This window comes from Gavialis gangeticus, unplaced genomic scaffold (genome assembly GCF_001723915.1).
Source record: "Gavialis gangeticus isolate Ggan-Ray unplaced genomic scaffold, GavGan_comp1, whole genome shotgun sequence".
NCBI lineage: Eukaryota > Metazoa > Chordata > Crocodylia > Gavialidae > Gavialis > Gavialis gangeticus.
The window spans coordinates 86,448,091-86,453,967 of NW_017729034.1; positions in this window are offsets into that span (position 1 = coordinate 86,448,091).

Sequence of the window (5,877 nt, forward strand, 5' to 3'; positions counted from 1 at the left end):
GGGTGCAAGTGGGGGATGGGGCCAGGCAGGGCAGCCACTTGGGGAGGCCTGGGGGGGCTGGGGGCAGCCATAGGGGGGGCTGCATCTGCTGGCAGGGGATGGGGCCAGGTGGGACAGCAATCGGGGCACTGGGTGGGCCATGTGGGCTTTGCAGGGGGGGTAGTAGCCCCTGCGAGGGCCATTTGGCCCCTGTTGAGGGGCTGTAGCCCCTGTTGGGGGGCAGCAAAATATGTATTCATGAGACATGTATTTAGAGTTCACTTTATTATTACGATAGAGACACTGGTAGGCTTCCACATTGCTTTAAAACTGTAGATATATCAATAAAACTTTGCCCAACTGATCGCTGTCTCTGTCTCACTCTCTCTCTCTCTCTCTTTATACTGGTCTTTTGTTTTAATTGTGGAGGAACACGGATTTTGGGGCAATGTCCCCTCTAAGATGTAGCGGTCCATGAGCACGCCGCTTCAGTCCGTGAGCGTGCCGCTTCAGTCTGCTCCCAAATTGGTCCCGCCTCCCCCTTTTGGTGCACGTCCACAGTATATCAAAGTATAACAAAAGATGATACTATAACCTTTATTTACCAAAGTGACTCCTATCTACCTTTTTCTGTTTTCCAAACAGAATATACAGTGTCCAGGTTAACAGTCTTTCCTGATGCTAAATGAAGTTTAATTTGCATCAGCTTGTCCAGGTTATCAACTTCTAAACAATTTCTAGACTTTGTTTTTATTGCATTCATGAGGCTAAACCCTCTCTCACAATCTGCACTAGATGCCTGGAAAATGGCACAGATGTCATCAAGTAATGACAGTTCACTAAATTGTTCCTGTTGTAGTATGTAGGTGACCATGCCTTCAAAGGTCTTTATTACCTCAGTTTTCATCTTTTCACTAACAGTTCAATTAAAGTCCACATATTGTTTGCATAGGTCCTTCCTAAAAGTTTCTGCAGATTTGTTTAGCAAGGTGCTATATCTTGTTGCCAATGTTTTCAGCTCATCATGCCCAAAAGAGAAATCATTTCTGTTTGATGAAGAGGAAAAAGAATCCTTATCGAAAATTGACCATTCTTTCAACTTGCCTTCTGGAAATCTTTTGCCCATGTGGTCACATGTATGCTCAATAAATTGAATAACTGATGTAGTGTCAACAGGTGATTCAAATGATGACAGCAAGGTCTGAACATCTTCAGAAAAATGTACAGTCTCACCAAGACACTGTGAACAAAGTTTGGCAATTTTAGCTTCAACAAACTGAAATGCTTCTACTGTTGTTAGTGAACTTTGCTGAAGCATTCTGCACAGCTCAGCCAGTTCACCTAAGACATCATTTAGTATGGCCACTGTAACATGATACTCTGGTTTCTGCAGTTTGTCCAAGCAGTGTTTGTGAATTGGATCATTGTCTTCAGCCACTTGTGTGCAGTAGTTCATCAATACAGTATAGTTCTTCATCAAGGCACTAACAGCAAAATGTCTAAAGAGCCATCTCACCTCATTCAGTGGCCTAACTGAAACTGTTTCACACTCAGCAGCTTTAGATAGTTCTTCAAACTTACGTTTTTTTACAAACTGTCAAATGGCGATGTACGCATTTCATTCAGTACATTCTGATGAATTACAAAATTTATGCAGTCAATAAATTCAAATACATAATTCTTACCTCTCCAGCTTTCAGGAATTTTAACATATTTGCCAACATGACTGTGGATTTCCTGCACTGATAGCATCGATAAATTTAACTTCACTGCGAGATGAACATTATCAATTAAGATTTTGACCGTGTCGGCATTTTAACCCTTTCCTTTCAGACAACTCTATCCTATTTTCCTGTGTCTCACGTGTTTCAGAAAATAAACTTTTTAGGATTCCTCTGGTTTGGTTGTGTAGTTTCATCACAGAATCGGTGTGAATCTAGTGTGTGTCAAATGGCATTTCAGATAGTCTAATTTCCAGTCACCCCATTTTTTTCTGGTTGTCCATTCGCTATTGGTGCCTGCACGCATGGAGATGGTACACAGAATATCCCCGCTTTCATGATACTGGAAAATATCTCCAAGACTTATGCACTGCCGACCAGATGCATGTGGCATGGCAGTTTCAAACACCTCCTTCAACCAGTCTTCTTTGAATCTTGAGCAGCTCTTCTTCTTAGTGGGCCATTGCATTCACCCTCTTCACACTTACACGTGGACATTGTGAAATGAATGTTAAGCTGATCCTTGCTGCAGGGAAGATATTGGCTTTCCTAGAATGATAGAAAAAGCAGTTAACACCAGCCTTAGCCCTTGGGAGCGCAGACCACCCTACCCACCCAATTCTTTAAATATCATATTAGTTTGTGTTTTGCCGTTACTAGAATTATAATCCTTTCATGATTACAAATATTCAAAAAATAAACACTTCAGAATAAATTTAATTTTCCCTCTACAGTTCCCAGCACATTGCTTTGTTATTTAGTTTGCAGTTTGGAAATTCAAATTTAATTTAAAAAAACCCACTCATGTTACATGCAAAATAATAATTACTTTAGTGAAGGCCCCTCAATGCAGAGCATTGGGGTTGGGGAGCAGTTTTCCCAGTCCCAGCTCCAGCCCCCGCATCACTGCCAGGAGCGGAGCAGTTTCCCGTTCCTGACCCCAGCCCCTGCCTTGCCTCGCCACCAGGAGTACAGTAGTTTCCTGGCCCCAGCCCCAGCCCCAGCCTTGCCTCACCACCAGGAGTGGAGCAGTTTCCCGGTCCTGGTCCCAGCCTCAGCCTCCGCATCACCACTGGGAGCAGAACAGTTTCCCAGTCCCAGTCCCAGCCCCAGGCCTTGCCTCGCCTTGCCTCGCCTCGCCACCAGGAGCAGAGCAGTTTCCTGGCCCCAGCCCCTGCCTCTCCTCCAGAAGCGAGGAAGCATGTGGCATTGGGGCTGAGGAGCGGAGCAGTTTTCTGGCGCCAGCACAGCCCACACCAGCCCGTCCCTGCCTCGCCATGCCTCTAGGAGCGAGGAGGTATGTGGCACCGGGGATGGGAAGCGGAGCAGTTCCCCAGTGCCAGCCCCCACCCCTGTCCCCGCCTCGCCTCCAGCAGCCTGCCTGATCTTACCTCAGTAAGTGTCCCACACCAGTGTCAGTACCTCTGCTGCACTCAGCCATAGCCCAGCTCCTCACTGGGTGGATGCATGGCATTAATGAGCTCATGAGTAGCATGGTTTTAAAGTGTGTGTGACTGCGCATGCACACCTTAGAGGGGACCTTGTTTTGGGATATTTTACAGAGTGACTTTGGGATTTTTTTCATCTGGGATTTTTCAATTTTCCAATAGGGAACACCAGAATTCCTGTTAGGGAGGCCAGTGGCAGAACCCTACCTGCTCAGAGCTGGCACCTTGGACACAGCTGGCTGTGGCTGACCTCCTGGCCAAGTGGGGCCTGGAGGATATGCTTTCACAGGTCAAAGCAGGCCACCACACTGGGACTATCTGGGCGATAGCTGCCCAGATGGCTAGGCAAGAGGCACACATGGTATCAGTGCCGCACAAAGGCCAACCCTGCAGCCACAGCCCACTGGCAGCTGGCCCAGAGGGGCAGATGCTCCTACTGGCTGTGCAGTCCCCATGCGGGTCTGGCAGGTGTGCAGCAGGTCACAGCCAGGCAGCAGTCCCCACTGCCAGACTGCTGCAGTGGGTAGAGGGGGCAGGGAACTCTCAGGGCTGCTGCAACAGTCCAGCTGGCACAAGGGATAGTGTCCCCAGGTACCAGTTGGCTGGGTGCCAGAAGGTCCTGAGAGCAAGTAGCCCTGAGCTACTTGCCAGAGCAGCATTTGTACTGATATGGCCAGGACAGGGTGGCTTTTTATACTGCTGGGGACAGCACAGGTGCTGGCCTTGGGCTCTAGCTCCCCCTGGCTGCAGATCCAGGCAGAGCCAGGCAGGGTTATTTTGCCCAAAGTGGCACAATTTGCTCCACAACAAAGTGCATGTCCAAGCACATGTGCTGAGGCAAAAAGCCCTGGCTCAAATTTGCACCACTTCTATTTGAGCTGGTGCAAGCACATGTGCTTGTATGTGTGGATGTGCCCACTATCAGCATTTTGAATACCTGGTTATGCCAGGCTCTGTAGTGTCCCTGCTACATACCAACATTTTGTTAATGATATATTTTGAGATATGTTGGACTGATTTATTATAACTTATCTGGATGATATTTTAGTTTGACGATCCCATTCAGCATTCTGAACCTGTGCATCAGGTCCTGCTTCAGCTCTGAGAGAACCACCTATATGTTAAGCTAAGGAATGTGAGTTTGATCGGATCTCAGTTGAATTCTTGGGTTATAATTTCCACCAAGGGCCTAACAATAAGCCCCCTTAAAGTAACTACCATCACTGAATGAGCCATACCACACAACATTAAAGGACACCAACAATTCATGGGCTTTGCTAACTTTTACAGATTTTTGAAAATGGATTCTCACACTTAGTAGCACCACTGACTGCCCTTCTTAAGAAAGGGATACTGTTCACATAGTCTCCAGCAGCCCAAATGTCCTATGAGACACTGAAAAGGGCTTTCACCTCCACACCCATTTTGGTGCACCTGGACCCCATGAAACTGTTTATAGTGGAAGCTGACTCTGAGGTGTGCCATAGGAGCTATTGTTTCTCAGGCCTCAGACACCCCAAACAAGTGGCACCCATGTGCCTTGTATTCCCAGGCCCAGTCTCCCTCCAAAAGGGATTATGATATTTGGGACAGGGAACTCCTTGCGATCAAGGCAGCCTTCAAGGTGTGGCAACACATTGTGGAGTGGATTCACTATCCTGTCCAGGTAATAATGGACCATAAGAACTTGCAATATCTCCAAACAAGCTGGAAACTAAATTCACAACAGGTCTGATGGTCGCACTTCTTTTTGTATTTTAATTTCTTTAGAAGATAATCACGTATCACCCAGAGGCCAAGAACCAGAAGACAGATGGCCCTATCCCATAAGGATGAACCCTTGGCTCTAGACCCATTATGACCTTCCACCATTCTCCAGCCTAAGAACTTCATTCGGGGAACTACTCAGCAAAGCCTCCTCTCAGCTATCCAAACAGCCCTCATAGATGACTCTCTTGCTAAGGAACTGTTCCCAACACAAATTTTCCATGGCTTGGGGGTTTTTGTTTTGTTTTGTTTTGTTTTTTAATCAATAGGATCTGTATGCCTCAAATGGTCCCATAATATCAAGAATATTACTGTCATGACTTACCTCCTGCAAAACACTTTGGACATACCAAGACCCAGCTCTTAGTCTCTCGGCAGTACTAGTGGTCCCAAATGGGCCATGATGTCAAACAATATGTCTAAACATGCACTGTACATGCCCAAACCATGAAAACTCAAACCAGGCTGAGTGGTCTTCTCCAGGTGTTACCCACTCCTACACTACCTGGGTCAGCCAGCACTACCTGGGTCAACAGTGGATTTTGTTGTAGACCTCCTGTATTCTGACAACTGTTCCACAATCATGGTCATGGTGGACACATTAACTAAGATGGCCCATTTTATGCTTGCCCAGACTGTTCCCACTGACAGCAAAATGGTCAACCTATTTCTTAGTGTAGCAAGACAGGCCCATGGCACCCCCTAGGTCTGCTCTAATCCTGCTCTCACTTCCAGTCCTCTATATAAAGTCCCCACCCCCATTTATCTGTCCTGCTAGACTTTGATGTTCTTTTGTTACTGATTGAGTTGGCTGCCCCTGAACCCTGGAGCACTGTCCTCTATCAATTTAACCAACCCCTCAGGGTCTCTTGGTCCTTGGCTCACTAACTCCATTTTACACAGGCCTCTCTCTCCACCCCAGCAGACCTACTGGTGCTTGGCTGGCAATGTAAGCCAGTGGT